Here is a 15,239-nt window from a genome sequence, read left to right on the forward strand (position 1 = left end):
GGCAAAAGCAGACATGCACAGGGCAAGCCCAATTGAAGTCTCTACTGTGTCATGTTCCATTTTCCAAAGTAAGATTTGTGGTCAAATCAAAATCGGGGGCAGGGAAATATACTTTGTACATGACAAGGTCAAGCAAATTGTACAGCCAGATAAATATCCATATGGCAGCACAGTACTGTGGAGCCAAGACAACAAATAACCAATGTATCATAATGCTATCTTTACATGGTGCTTCTTGCAGAATTCAGTAGCGGATGATATTAACTCAGTTGCTATGGGACTTATAATTTAGAGGGTAAAATGGACAGTAAGCAAACTAACAGAACATCAGCTAGAAATCTACAGCTAAACGTAGTTACAAGGATGAAGCATGGCCAGCATTTAATAGGTGATCAGGAATTTTCTTACAATATCCCCTGAGTGAACTGGGAGTACTAGTCATTTATTAGAACTTTCAAGACATAAGGTATTGCGGGAAATAACCATGAGTTAGGAACAGACTTGGAATTTTTTAAGAAAAATCAAGTCAGACAGCATAGAGGCTAATACTGGACATGGAAGGGACTTCCAATCTTACTCTGGATGAGATAGGAGACCAATGGAGGCCTAAGAGCAGGTGAATTGACAGCAGAGAAAAGAGCAGGGTTTGTGGATCTCTACAAACTTTTCTACTTCAGGATAGCTAAATCTGGGAGTCAATGGAGGTACTTACAAATGGCTGGTTTTATAAATTTGCTCACTGATCTCAAGGGCATGAATTAAGTCACCGAATTGGTGACTTAATCTGTTGGTGACATAATCTGTTTCATTGTGTTTCTGTAACTGGACAAAATCTTAGAAATGGATCTAGATGCTAAAACAGGCTTCTTTTCATAAATTCACAAAATGATTCAGCAACAGAATGACCTTGCAAGATGTACTGTGTAAATGGCTTCCCAGCAGAACTGGCTTGCTGTTGTCTGATCTTCCTTCTAAACAGCGCTGTCACCTGTGGCAGCACCACTCGTGGGGAAGGAACACATCAGGGAAACAGGTTTTAGTTCACCAATGAGCATCAGCAGACCCTGCTACATCCTTGAAAATCTCGCCAGGACATTCCTTAATAGCCCTTCCAGGATTTGGCTCCAGGCCTGTGAGATCAGATCCCCACCTTCTTTGTTTGCAATTGAGGAAGAAGTTTAATCATTTTTTAACCAAATTTGGTTTTCCGTAGCCAGAGGATTTCATACATAGGAAACAATAAATCCCTAGCAACATAGACTCCTAACAGATGGTAGTAAATGGGTTTGAAAATTCAAAACCTACTCTTGTTTCTATTCCCCAAACGCTTCTCCTGCTCAAGTTTCTTTCTTTTTTTTTTTTTTTAAATAATAGCAGCGCCCTTTATGGTGTCCAATGGCCCCATTTTGGTTATTATTTGTGCTTCCTTATGCTCTTTAAGGCTGAATCCAAATTGCAAACTAAATGCAGGCAACTCCAAAAAGGAAACTTGCAGCATTTCAGGGCATTTCTATTGTTCCTATTGGTTGAAGGCTCATTTAAGACAAAAGGAGGCGACGTTCTTCCCCATGTGCAACTAAGTATGTCCTGTGGAAAGTTTATGCTTCACAGAGTGAAAGCTCACCTGGTTCAAGTAGTGGATTTTGTTTTTGTTTGGGACACAAAACAAACTTACAGCTTATCACTAAGACAAGGGATGATACAGCAATGAAATGCCCTGTGTTTCATCAGGAATCCTCTTGGAAAATGACGCAATGCAGTAGATATATCTTGGGAGCACCAGTCTCATTTCCAGTATTCTGATATATTAGCATCTTTCTGTCTCATCAAAGTATCACTTCAAAAATTTTTATGTGGGCCCGACGCGGTAGCCTAATGGCTAAAGCCCTAGCCTCACACATGCCAGGATCCCATATGGACACCGATTCTAATCTGGGCAGGCCTGCTTCCCATCCAGCTCCCTGCTTGTGGCCTGGGAAAATAGTCGAGGATGGCTCAAAACCTTAGAACCCTGCACCCACGTGGAAGACCTAGAAGAAGCTCCTGGCTCCTGGCTTCAGCTCAGCTCAGCTCTGGCCATTGCTTTGGGGAGTAAATCAGTGGATATAAGATCTTCTTCTCTGTCTCTCCTCTTCTCTGTATATCTGACTTTCCAAAAAAAAATAATGTAAATCTTTTTTAAAAATTGTATGCAAAACATCTGTCATATATGTACTAATATATCTGTGGTTATCATTTATTGAGCCTCTTTGCTATTGCTTTCTCCTTCGAGCCACCCCTTGGTGATAAATGGACCTTCCTTTCCAGGCACATTTTACTGATGAGGCACCTGAGGTCGGATGAAGATGACATGCCTAGAGCTGACAGCCAGAGCAGAAACCTCAAAGCCTAAGCAGCTTTCTCTTTCCTCCTTTTAGTAATAACATCTGTTTCTCTTCGGGTTCCAAATTAATACAGATTTGTAGTGAAAATATTTAGAAAAAACTAAAAAATCACATGGAAGAAATTGAAAGCTTTCCATAGTTCTCCCACTCTGACAAAAAAAAATCATAGTAGTTCACTTTGTTTAACCATATATTATGTTTTATTGCAGTCCTCGGATCACACAGTTTTTCAACCACTATTTTCACTTAATATTCACATAATCATTCATTGAAAACAGACCTACCATGCTTAATTTAATCAAGCCTTTTTTAGTAGGTTGTTTCCATTCTATCCTGTGATGGAATGCCTTGTGGCAACACAGTTAAGCTGATACCTAGGAGGCCAGCATGCAGTTTGCACACTGGATGCTCCACTTTGTATCCATCCCCTGCTAATGGCTTGGGAAAAACAGGAAAGAAATGCCCAAGTGTTTGGACCCCTATCACTACCCCCACATGGGAGTCTTGGAAGAAGCCCCTGGCTCCTGCTTTTAACCTGGCCCAGAGTTGCCTTTTGTGGCCATCTAGGAGGTGAAACAATGGATGGAAGATCTCTTTCTCATCTCTCATCTCTTCTTCTGTCATCTATTCTCCTCTCTCCATAGCTCTGATTTTTAAAAATTTGAAAATAGAGCAGGCATGTCCAAGAAATAGAAATGGATGATCATTTTCATAAAAGTAATTCCTGGCTATGATTTTTTAAAAATTTACTATCTTGTTGGAAAGGCAGATATGCAGAAAGAAGGAGAGACAGAGAGGAAGATCTTTCATTTGCTGATTCACTCCCCAAGTGGCTGCAATGGCCGGAGCGGTGCTGATCCGAAGCCAGGAGCCAGGAGCTTCTTTTGGGTCTCCCACATGGAACAGGGTCCCAAAGCTTTGGACCGCCCTCAATTGCTTTCCCCAGGCCACAAACAGGGAGCTGGATGGGAAGCGGGATAACCGGAAATAGAACTGACACCCATATGATTCCAGCGTGTGCAAGGCAAGGACTTTAGCCACTAGGTTACTGCACTGGGCACCTTGACTATAAATTTTTAGGTTAAATGGTATCAATTATACTGAAATTTGAATGAATTATCACCAAAATCATTGCTAGAGACACTGCAGTCAGAGGCCTGGGGTCTGTTTCCATTACTACCCCTCATCATCTAACTGGGGTACTAAACATTCCAAACTCCTAAAGGAAGGAGTCTGACACAGGTAGCCTGGCCCTGTCCTAGGAATTTCCATTGAAAAATATGGAACCCCATGTATGGAAAACCAACAGTTTCATGTCTAGGCTGATACTTACTCCTGAAATTGAACAGACAAGATATTGTCTCTGGGTGATTCACAGATTGCAAAACCAAGGGATAATAAGTACAACAGAGAGAGTAAAGCACCACTGGGCAAGCACTTGGAGCAACAGTTACAAAATCACTTGGAATGCCCACTTCACACCAGGTGCTTGGCTTGGGTCTCAGTTCTGCTTCTGATTCCAGCTTCCTGCCAATGTGCACCCTGTGGTATCTCAATAGATTGGGATCCTGCTATCCATATAGGAGTTTCAGATGAAATTCCAGGTTCCAGGACTCAGTGTGATATAGATTTGGCTTTTGTGGGCATTTTTTGAAAAGGATTAATTTATTTGAAAAGCAGAGCATAGACAGGGAGAAAGAGAGCACTTCCATCTGTGGGTTCCCTCCCCAGACGCTCAACCAGGCCAAAGCCAGGAGGCAGGAACTCTGTTCGGATCCCCAATACGCTTGGAGCGCTCCGAGCACTTGGAGTATCATTCACTGCCTTCCCAGGTGCGTTAGCAGGAATATGGTGCAGAAGCAGAGAAGTTGGAAGTTGAGTTGGTACTTCCATATGAGATGCACATGTTGCAAGTGGCCAGTTAACCCACTGTGCCAGTCCCTATTGCAAAGTTTTGGAAAGTGGTAGAAGATAGAACGTTTCTCGCTTGTCTCAAATAAAATGAAAAAGCCATAAACATTATTGGAACAAATGATTGCTCTCTGTTAAGTCCCGTTTTAACCACTGATAAATTCTATTTACTCTACTGCATTATAAATTAGGTTTCCTCGTTGTTCCTAATATGCAGATGAGGAAATTGGGCCTAAGAAATTATAAGTAGTGAAGGACTGGAAGAGTACTGAAATGCAAGCATTCTCACTCCAGAGCTCTGGCTGTCTACTGCTGCACCAGACTAGGGGATGCATGAAGAAATAACACCGGAGTGCTCTAGGATGCAACCATCTGTGGCTGCAAATGATGCCCAGCTCCTTTCCTCAGAAGAATCTGCTATGAATTTCCTGCCCCCATCCAAACTGTCAGTAGCATTCAACATCCTAATTGGAGTGTTGGGACTTGAGATATCCTGCATAAAATAAAAAAGATCTGAAAATCTGTTACTTTCCAACACAGCTGTTGCAGCACACTCAGTTGAGGTGAGAATGTTTGCAGGGAAGTTGAAACAAATTTTTTGAAGAAATGACCAGAATTCTGTTGCTTGAAAGTTATTTTCACAGACATATCCCAGCTTATCTTGTCTCTGTGTCCCCTGCTAATTGTTTGTGCTAACTTGGAATTTCTCTTTTGAATGCAGTGCTGAACACTTTCAGGGAAGTCTGAAATCAGCATGCATTGAAACAGTGTGACCACCACCAAGATGTTTACATCTTGTCTGATGGTTCTAGGGCCATGTCCTTCACCAAGCAAAGAGTCTGTCCAGACAGCCTAAGTATAATGCTCATGGCTGGACACTTTAAGGGATTTAGGAAAAAAATGATGCATAATGAGGAATATTCTAGCATAATGCTCTCACCTTCTTTGCCACCCTCATGCCCCACGAGAAAGGAAAACATCTAAGCAGTGATGAAAACATTCTTGAACAAAGACCAAGAGTGTTTGAACTACAACAAGCAGGATCTATCAAGACCATTTCTCATGCTTGGCTTAAGTCCTGGGTGAGCTTTCTGGATCTTGCTAGAGTGATTTTAAATCAGAATGGCCTGAAAGTCAGATTCATGGTCCCCAACCAACTCTTCACTCCTCCTAACACTCCAGTCTCATCACAAAGCACTTTTTCAGTCTCTGCTTTTCGTGAGATAGATTTAAGCTCTGATTGACAGGATAAATAAAATGCTAATAGGAGAGTTGAAAGGCAAGAATGTCTAAGCATAAAGAACCACACAGATGAGCCACAAATATTCGAATTAAAATTAGCACCATGGCATGGCTGATGAAGCCTCCAGCTGTGGTGCCAGCATCTCATATGGGCACCATTCCAGTCCCAGCTGCTCTGCTTGTGATCTAGTAACCTGCTAATGGGCTGGGAAAGCAATGGAAGATGACCTGAGCCCTTAAGCCTCTCCAGGCATGTGGGAGACTCAGGAAAAGTTCCTGACTCCTGGTTTCAGACCTGCCCAGTTTTAGCCCTTGGGGCCATTTAGAAGAGTGAACCAGTTGATTGAAGATTGTGTGTGTTTGCCTACCTCTGTCTCTTCTCTTCTCTCTCTCTCTCTCTCTCTGTTTTTTCCCTCTGTAACTCTTTTAAATAAAAAGAAATAAATCTTTTTAAAAAGTTAACAAAAATACGGGTGTGATCAGTCTGCAGCTGTTTCTGCAGTTGACAACATGTATTTACAAAACATGTTGCTAAATGAGCATGCACACTTTCTGCATTTAAGAAAATAGAGACAGAATAACCCCCCTGCTGTTTCCTTGGCCGAGAGAGCCTAGAGTGGGATGGAAAGCACTGGTCCCTAGCCTTGAAGTTCATAACACTTTAGAAAATAATCTTGAGAAGAGTCATTAGCTTAATACCTAAAACATTAGCCATCTTATATAAATGATGTCTTATTTAAAATATATTCAGCAGTTCCTGTGCCAGAAATGCAAATACGGCATTTAACTAATTCAAACCTCACAGCAACCCTAGGAGGAAATTGGGTGTTTAGGCACAGAATAAAGTTTGGAGCCCAAGTAATGTGAATCCAGTCTATAATCTTAACACTGCCCTGTATTTCTCCCTGGAAGTTTTGTATCTGTAAATACGCATAGCACACTCAAGCAACATTATAAAAGTATTTCCCAAAGTTCCTTTGAAATCCACTCATAGTTTGCTCATAAAGATGCATATTCCATGAGCTTTTTGAGCATCTCTCATGTTAATACCCTATTTCTCAGATGGAAAAAAAATATGACCACATACAACTAGCAAGTAGAAAAGCTGGTATTTGTGCCTCATTTTTTATTCCAAAGCTCGCATTCACTTTCTCTTATCACAGAGCGTCTTTCAAATCTCACACCAAGCAAGCAAGCACAATATTTCCCAGAAGCAGCAAAATTTCCTAGCTTTTGTACAGGCCCAAGAAGAATCTAGATGGACCAAACCAGTGACTTTCTGTCTTCATCATAGGCATCCTTAGAAAGCAATAATATCTAGAGGAAAAGGGAGAAGGGAGAGAGATGTATAGATAACAGCTTCAGCCGGTCCAATTCTGCTTTATACACACATCACCATGGCTTTGCTCTTACTCTCCATGCACGCATAGAGTGGAGTATGTGCACGTGAGCTAGTCACTCACTATAGAACTAGCATTTTGTAGAACTCAGTTCATGGAAAACCCCAGGTATAGCACATATCACATAGTAGTTTCTCAGCAAACTTCTTTTTCATTTTTTCAGAATTTCTTTATCTTGGCCTCGATGAGATTTCTTGGGCACATTTTTCATTTTTCCATAATCATTTCTCACGTTTTTTGATCTCTGGTCTGTCTTTAAATTTTTTTTTCCACCCACTTGAAAGGCAGAGCAAGAAGGTGCAGAAATTTTCTGCCGGGTGACTCACTAGCCAAATGCCTGCTAATGTCTGCAGTAGCCAGGGTTGGGCTAGGCTGAAGCCAGGTACTAGCTCTCCATCTAGGCCTTCCACGTGGGTGGCAGGAACTCAGTACCTGGGCTGTTGCCTACTACCTCCCAGGAAGCACGAGCAATAAGCAGGAATGGAATCAGAGGTGCCGGAACTCACATTGGCACTCTAGTATGGGATGTGTTGTCACAAGTAGCGCCTCATCTTGTTGTGCCAGTACTCACCCCTATTTATGTATTCTTTCATTCATTCATTTGTCTTTAGTCACAACAGTTTTTTAATAAGATGAGAAAAAACATACCTCTCCTTCTGCCTGTCACACGTTGATTTATTCATTTAATTATTCCTTCCTTTGTTTATCCTTTCTTTCTCCAACAATTGTTCAGTGTGTAGGTACAGTACTAAACTCTGGGGATATCATGAGGAATGAAACCCTACTAAAGCTTACATACTATTGAGGAAGACACAGTAAGCAACTAATAAAGAAAGCAAAATGCAATAATTGTCACAGTGTGGTAAGTGTATTGGGGAATCTTTAAGCAGCATAATAGGACAGAGAGTTATGTGAGCAGGGTGGTGGTCACTTTTGTATGTGTGGAGAAAGACCTCACTGGCCAGGCAGTGTCAGAGTTGACTCTGGATAAGAATGAGGAAAGGAGGGCCCGGCGCGATAACGTAGTGGTTAAAGTCCTCCCCTTGAACGCGCCGGGATCCCATATGGTCGCTGGTTCTAATCCCAGCGTCCCTGCACCCCATCCAGCTCCCTGCTTTTAGGCCTGGGAAAGCAGTTTAGGATGGCCCAAAGCTTTGGGATTCTGCATCCACATGGGAGATCCGGAAGAGCTCCTGGCTCCTGGCTTCAAATTGGCTCAGCTACAACCATTGCGACCACTTGGGGAGTGAACCATTGGACAGAAGATCTTCCTCTCTGTTTTTCCTCCTCTCTGTATATCTGCCTTTCCAATAAAAAGGAAAATAAATCTCTAAAAAAATAAATGAGAAAAGGAATCCCTCACAATGTAGGACAGGAGAAGCTCTCTCTCATCCAATACAGAAATTTAGAGAGGTCATTTATTATGATGAAACACAGGACCCTGGACTAAAATTTCATTGGTTTTGACAATAACAATTATCAGAAACAAGGAAAAAAATGTATGTCACGTCAGGATATAAAAATGGTCTTTCCCAGGAATTTGATTTTATTTTGAAGCACTCAAATGTATTAAGTCTTCCCCACACAAAATGATTCTAAGATGATTTATAGTAAATTTCAGTGTTGACCGCCAAAATCCACCATTCCTGTACAAATAGATATAAAATCACAACTTAAGTATGGATTCATGAAATTGTTCACAACTTTGGGGAAGTGTACACAGAAGCAAGCTTGAAAGAGAATAGCAGAAAGAGAGATCACAACACCCCCGCAAAATGCATTTAACCTGACGGAGTGTTCCTCTGTGGTCAACACTGGACTAGACACTAGGACCACAATGAAAAAGAGGACACATGCTGTGGTTTAAATGTAATTTGGATCCAGAACCTGTGCAACAGAGTTTAAAACTCCAAAAGGGTAAGTTAATGGTCCAAAGAGGGTGGAAGCCTACACCAACTGCTGAGGCTAGAAGAGAGTTCTTATGGCAGGGTGGACTATTGAGGGTAGCTCTCTTGAGAGGATTATTACAAACCACCGTGTTTGGGATCTGCTATTCTATGCTTCCTGGCTTACCTGGTAATGCTTCTGCTTTATGTGTTCTACCATCACCTTCTCTAGCCCACTTCCAGGGCAAATCCTGGGACTGCCAATCCTATACTTGAATTTCCAAAATGGTGATTTCTTCATTCAGCTTGCTGAGCAATTTATAAATTCTTGATGCCTGTTTCTACAGAAACACAAAGCCTTACAGGATGATCTTCACTGCTGTATCTAGAGAGTGCATATTTACTAGGCTGCCCATTGAAGTGGGGAGACAGCAAAAACAAGTTCTGAGCCATCTCCCCTCTGTTTCCATAGCCCATCTCCAAGCAAGGCTTAATTTATCCTAACATCCAATTCCTAAAGACGCATAGCTTATATTCAACATATGTGTACAGGGAGGTTGGAAATATGTATGATAGAAGTCCTAGACTAGAAGATGCAACAGAGATCACTTGGCCCATTGCAATCATGTGAAACATAGGATCCAAACATCCAGAATTCCAAGTTAGTCCTACTGCTTTGGTTAAGTGGGAGCAGATAACATCTTATTCATTTTTATGATGCCTTTATAGCGCAGTGCCTGCTCATCTTTTTCCAATATTTTCTGCTTCACCTCTCAGATACGTTTCTCATTCAGGACAGGTATGGGATTTCTGAATGTCTTCTTTTTAACTGAATATTTCTAGGAAGGAAAATATGTGAAGCTGTTGTAAACCTTAGCAATCTAATATATGTTAGTTTACCCTGCTTTTTTCCTATTGGCCAACTGAGATCCTGGCATTTAGAAAGTGAGACTTAAATGAAGAGGGATGAAAACACAAGGTAATTTCAAAACACCAGGAAATAGCTGCTCAGTGCCCACAAATATAAACCCAGGTACGTGGTTTGGAACAACAGGGGTCAGAATTCTTGGTTTATTGGTTGAAGAAGTAGAGAATTACGAGAAATGGACACTAACTCCAGCTTATACTTCATCCATGGGATAGGGTTATTTATTGATTTAAATTTTTTTTTTTACTGAAAATGATTAGCATAGTCCATGATACTTGTCCAATAAACGCTACTTAATGCTTTCATTATTTTTCTACCTGTTGAAAAAGAAAACAGGGATTGAGAGCAATTGACTAGAGAGTTGGAACTAAAGCAAAGTTGTAAAGATATTGAGGATTCTCAAGAGAAAAGGAGCAGAAATTTGGAAGCAGCTGAGCAGCATAAGATGTCCAACATGATGGTTATGGTTTTGTGCTTGAAAAGGATGAGCTCTAAATTCCACCTAAATTTCTAGCTGTGTGATTTTAGGTGATTTCTTTTAAAGCTCTGACTCTCTATTTCCTACCTACCAAGGCAGGGTGTCTAGGTTACCTTGAGGATTCTTGCAAGAATTCAGCTGATATAATGGAACATAAAAAAATGAGATGTACTGAGTAAATGTGAGCTCTAAATATAAATAAAATGATAATTTTATTGCTTTAATAAACTAGAATTTATTTCAATTAAGGGAAAGGCATGCCTCCATGACATTGTCAAGGTCAGATCTTCAGAGAGTGAAGAGCCATACTTAAAAATAACTCCCCTGATCCTGCAACAATATCTGCGTGTGTATACAGCAATTATTATTTTATGGTACATCCTCTAGCTGGATTTGATATCTTCATTAAATATAATTCATTTTTCCTTATGAAAATCTGATCACTCTTTTGAGCCTGGATCATAGCAAAGTTTGGAACCCATATGTTCTAGGTGGAGTATCTACTGACCAATCTTAGCTTTTATAGAAAATTCTGGAGCGTTTCCCTACATCACAAATCACATGAAATAGAAGGGTCATGGTGGTCCAACTGCCCTAAACTGCAACTATGTTCTTTGTCAAGTTAATGCTTTTAGTGAGTCAAATAGAGACCAGTACACACTGATGGAATTGAGAGCCTGCTCCCAGTCTTTGGCTTCATCCCTTCTCTGTTTCTAAACTGTGTATTGTTTCTGAATTTCTGTGCAGTAGGCGGAGGCAGGAAGTACTGCTTATTGGTCCTTCTAACCCTTATCTTTTCTCTGGAAGTCTCTGGAAATTGGACAGCTCTTGCCGGAGAACTAAAATCTTCCTTGTGGATCTGGTTCTCAGCTCACTATAATGATACCTGATGTAACCAGCATCTCCATCACGCAGTCATTCCAAATTTCTGTAAGAATTAATGACGCTTTTCCATATAATCAAAAGCAGATATGGTTAGAAAGAAAGGTGCCCCCAGGGCCTCAAATCTCTGGGTCAGCTGAATCTGAGTCCCTAATTAGTACCACAAGGAGACAGACTCCAAACCTCTCTCTTTGCACTACATATCCTAAATTCTCATTCAGCAGAGGAAAAGTGACTTATTCTAATTCAACAAGGACAAGAATGAACATCCCCCCCTTTTGCCAGAATTTTCAAAGAATCCATGCCAATGAGTTGGAGTCACACACATCTTTTGGACAATTGTCTTCCCCAGGCCATTTTCCATTAATGCAAAAATGAGAGGCGATGTTGTCAGACCTCTCCAAAGTGACTTATGTCACTTGAGAAAATGTTCAAGATTCCCCAAAGCAAAGATTTCTGATGCCCGATGACTGCCAACCTGTTGGCCCTTATACCCAAGTACAGCTTCCAAGAAGCCCCTGCGAGCTAGGAACACTCCAAATCTACACAGACTTGCTGATTACTCACTTCACTTGCAGGTGAAAGATCCTAACTTGACACGAGATTATTGAGAATATGGAAATCACTGAGGCTTCACCAGCGAATGGCAAACCCCAATAATTGCTTCTGTAAGTTTTTGCATTTTATTAGTTCCATATAATACGTTCTTTCTTTGTTCCTTTAGTCCCTCCTGCCTTTCCAAAACATGTCTCACAAAAGTGTTCTTTCCCACCTAATTTTTAATTCCACATATGGACTTCAATGAAAATCCATCCCATGTGTTTCTGATGGATTTATACTTAACTCCTCAGAAAATTACGATGTAAGGTCTTAGCCGTCTGAACCTTCCCTGCTACCTCCACCCTCTCAGCTGTTTAAAACAGGAAATTAATTTGTTGCCAAGACTGTGTTGAAAAAGAAGTGCGCGGTTTCCAAGTGGGCTTCCAGAATAGTCAATGCCTTTGCAGCAGCTCCGTCCGACGTGGCTTTCTCAGGGAGACCCGGCAGAGCACTGCAGGCGTGTGCAGAGAAGAACCATCTTCATTGACTGTCGGCTCCCTCTCTCCAGTTTCTTTGTTAGCTTGGTACAGCTGTGTTTCTGTGAAAATAGGAGAGAGAAAAGGAGAAAAACATTGTGTATTAGGTTGCCTGGATTAGTGAGTCACAGCGTCTCAATGGCCCTGACATACACACAGCTGACTACTTATGCAAATTTCAGACACGGTGTTTGAACAAAAGGTTACATAGTAACATAACCTGGAGCTTTTATGACTAATAGGGCACTTATTTCCATTTGAATACAGAAATAAGTATTTTCCTTTTTATGGCTTCTCATAATTGTGTCTACTAATATAAAACTAACATGAAGTCTTTGCACGAGGCATGGTCATTAAACAGATTCTGTGTCATTCCCATCATTATGCGAATGTGACATCATTTGCTATCCCCCCTCCTTTTTAGCACAGTTTGAAGATGCTAAGCCCCAGGTTCTCTTCGGGATGAGAGATTTCATTAAGTTTGTTCAATTATGAGTACTCCCTATTTTTAAGCATGTTTTCATAATTAATAGCAATACTGCTAAAAGCAGATGATAAAATATCAGACATGTTTGGTTATATTATCAATTAGGTGAGGCAAAAGGCAGAAATTAATTAATATCAGGGTCTTATCTGCCATAGTGATTTAATTTAGTACAGGAAAACTGAATTGATAAGAAGGGGAGTTTCCCACCCCCACCTTTTCTTTAAAGGCATGATCTGAGTTGGTTTTTTTTTTTAACATGATTCCATATGTGGGCTATAGTGTTATAGAGAATTTTTGTCTTACTGAAAAAAAGAAACAAGACAAAATTGATTACCACAGTACAAAATAGATTATTTGAATAAATGGTAAACAAATGAAAACTTTAGTCTATTCCAGCTTCACTATTTATGCATACATAAAGTTATCTTATTTGAATTAATCAAAGTTAAATGTTTGAATGCCGGCCACCGTTCTGATACAGCAAGTTCAGCCATTTCTTAAAATGCTGCTGTTCCCTGCTAGGGTGCCAGTATCAGCCCAACCCGCTTTGCTTCCTATCCAGCTTTATGTTTCTACGTCTGGAAAGGCAGTGGAAGATGATCTATGTGCTGCTTGGGCCCGTCTCACACATGTGGAGGCTACGATGCAGTTCCTGGCTCCTGGCTGTAGTCAGGCTGACGTCAGGCTGTTATGACCCTTGGAGCATGAGTGAGAAGACAGGAGATCACTTTGTGTCAGCCTGTCTCTGTTTCTCCCTTTCTCTCTCTTTAGCTCTGCTTTTCAAATAAGCACATGCATTAAAATAATAATAATAATAGTAATAATAATAATAATAATTCTACCATCAGGTATCATGAGTCTTGGGACTTGTTTGGACTCTGTAATCATGCAAGCCAATTTCCTTTTTAAACAAAAATATGCACACAATGCACACACACACACACACACACACACACAAGCACGTACCTTCTCTGATTCTGGTGTTCTGGAGAACTCTAACATAGCTGCCTCCAAAAGAGAGGAAAAATTCATTATTCTTCCACTCAAACAATAGGAATTCATCTATTCCTAACAGAAAGCAAGTGGCACTTCTCAGTCCTAAGACTGAGACAGCTCCACATGAACAATAAGAACCAGAACCTGACCCAGTCCAAGAAAAGATTTAGAGAACAACGCCACACCATCCCTCCCAGGAGATACTCTGCTGAGGAATCTCTTCTAAGCTGTTTGCATGGTGTCACTTTGATAGTATTGAGCAGGCAGAATCATGACACTCAACCAGATGGCTGGCTTCCTGATGCCAAGATGCCTGTAAGGAACCCTGGCTGCCAGCAACTGAAAATAAGCCCTGGGAACAGGCAGGAAGGTTGGCCACTGGGCAGTCCACTGCCCTGGCCAGAACCCTTGTAAAAACAATGGCTCATGCCCTTCCGTAAACTTTATTAAAGAAGACCCACACATGTTTTATCAAAGTGACTGCTGACAGCGGCATGAATGAGCTGTCATGCAATGATTTGATTTTCAATCAAAAGAAGAATGAAAGAAGGGAGGGAGTTCAGGAGGCAGCAAGAATTAGAGACTGTTTATAAACATAAATGCGCAAACACATACCACTCTGTCAGATGCGATTAAAATGTCTTTCTGAAGATTACTGGAAATGAGAACCACTAGCCCAGTCTCCTTCATCAAACGTCACATATGTTCACTGACTCCGAAGCAGGAACACAAATGACCAAGGGGCACAGAGTAACTTTTTACTTCTCTTATATATTTTTTAAATGTTCTTTGAAAGGCAGAGAAACAGAGACGCTTAACAGCCAGGATTGGGCCAGGCTGAAGATGAGAGCCAGGAGCTCCATCTGGGTCTTCCACATGTAAGTGGGGATTCAGTAATGTGTATTGTCTGCTGAGTCCCAGCATGTGCCTTAACAGGAAGCTGGATGGGAAGAGGTGTAGCCCAGATTCAAACTGGCTACTCTGACATGAGACGCAGGAGTGCCCCTAGAGGTGACAACCTGCCTGTTACATTCCCATCCCCACAACTGAGTTCTTAATTATCCACACACTCTAATTTTTTTTTTTAATTAGCAATACCCAGTTTGAGGGTCCAACAGGGTAGTCAATGCTGCGTTAAAGGGAGGCGCACTTAGTGTATTCAATTTGATGGATGTGGGATCTCTAACATCTTTCTAGTACATATAATTTTATTTTAGTTGGCATTGATTTCACCAGAGTTCTATCTCTCCAGCAATCTAAACCTTCAACCCAAAGGAAGTTGTCTTGTTTTGACACCCTGAATCTTCCTCCATGAGGGTGATTTTCCATTTGAGTCCATTGGACACTTAGTGGTCACTTGCCTGGAGATCCCAGCAGTGGCAAAACCACATGTGATTCCCACAACTTTCCTGAAACCTGATTAAACTCTAGAACAACAAAAATAACCTTAAGGCCAACATTAACCTTAATTATAAAATATAACTAATATGATATAGTATATGAAATTATATTTCTTCTAAATTTTTTGTTTTACAGGTGAAGGAATTGACATGAAAAGGGGTCATAGAA

This window comes from Ochotona princeps, chromosome 10 (genome assembly GCF_030435755.1).
Source record: "Ochotona princeps isolate mOchPri1 chromosome 10, mOchPri1.hap1, whole genome shotgun sequence".
In the NCBI taxonomy this organism is placed as follows: Eukaryota; Metazoa; Chordata; class Mammalia; order Lagomorpha; family Ochotonidae; genus Ochotona; species Ochotona princeps.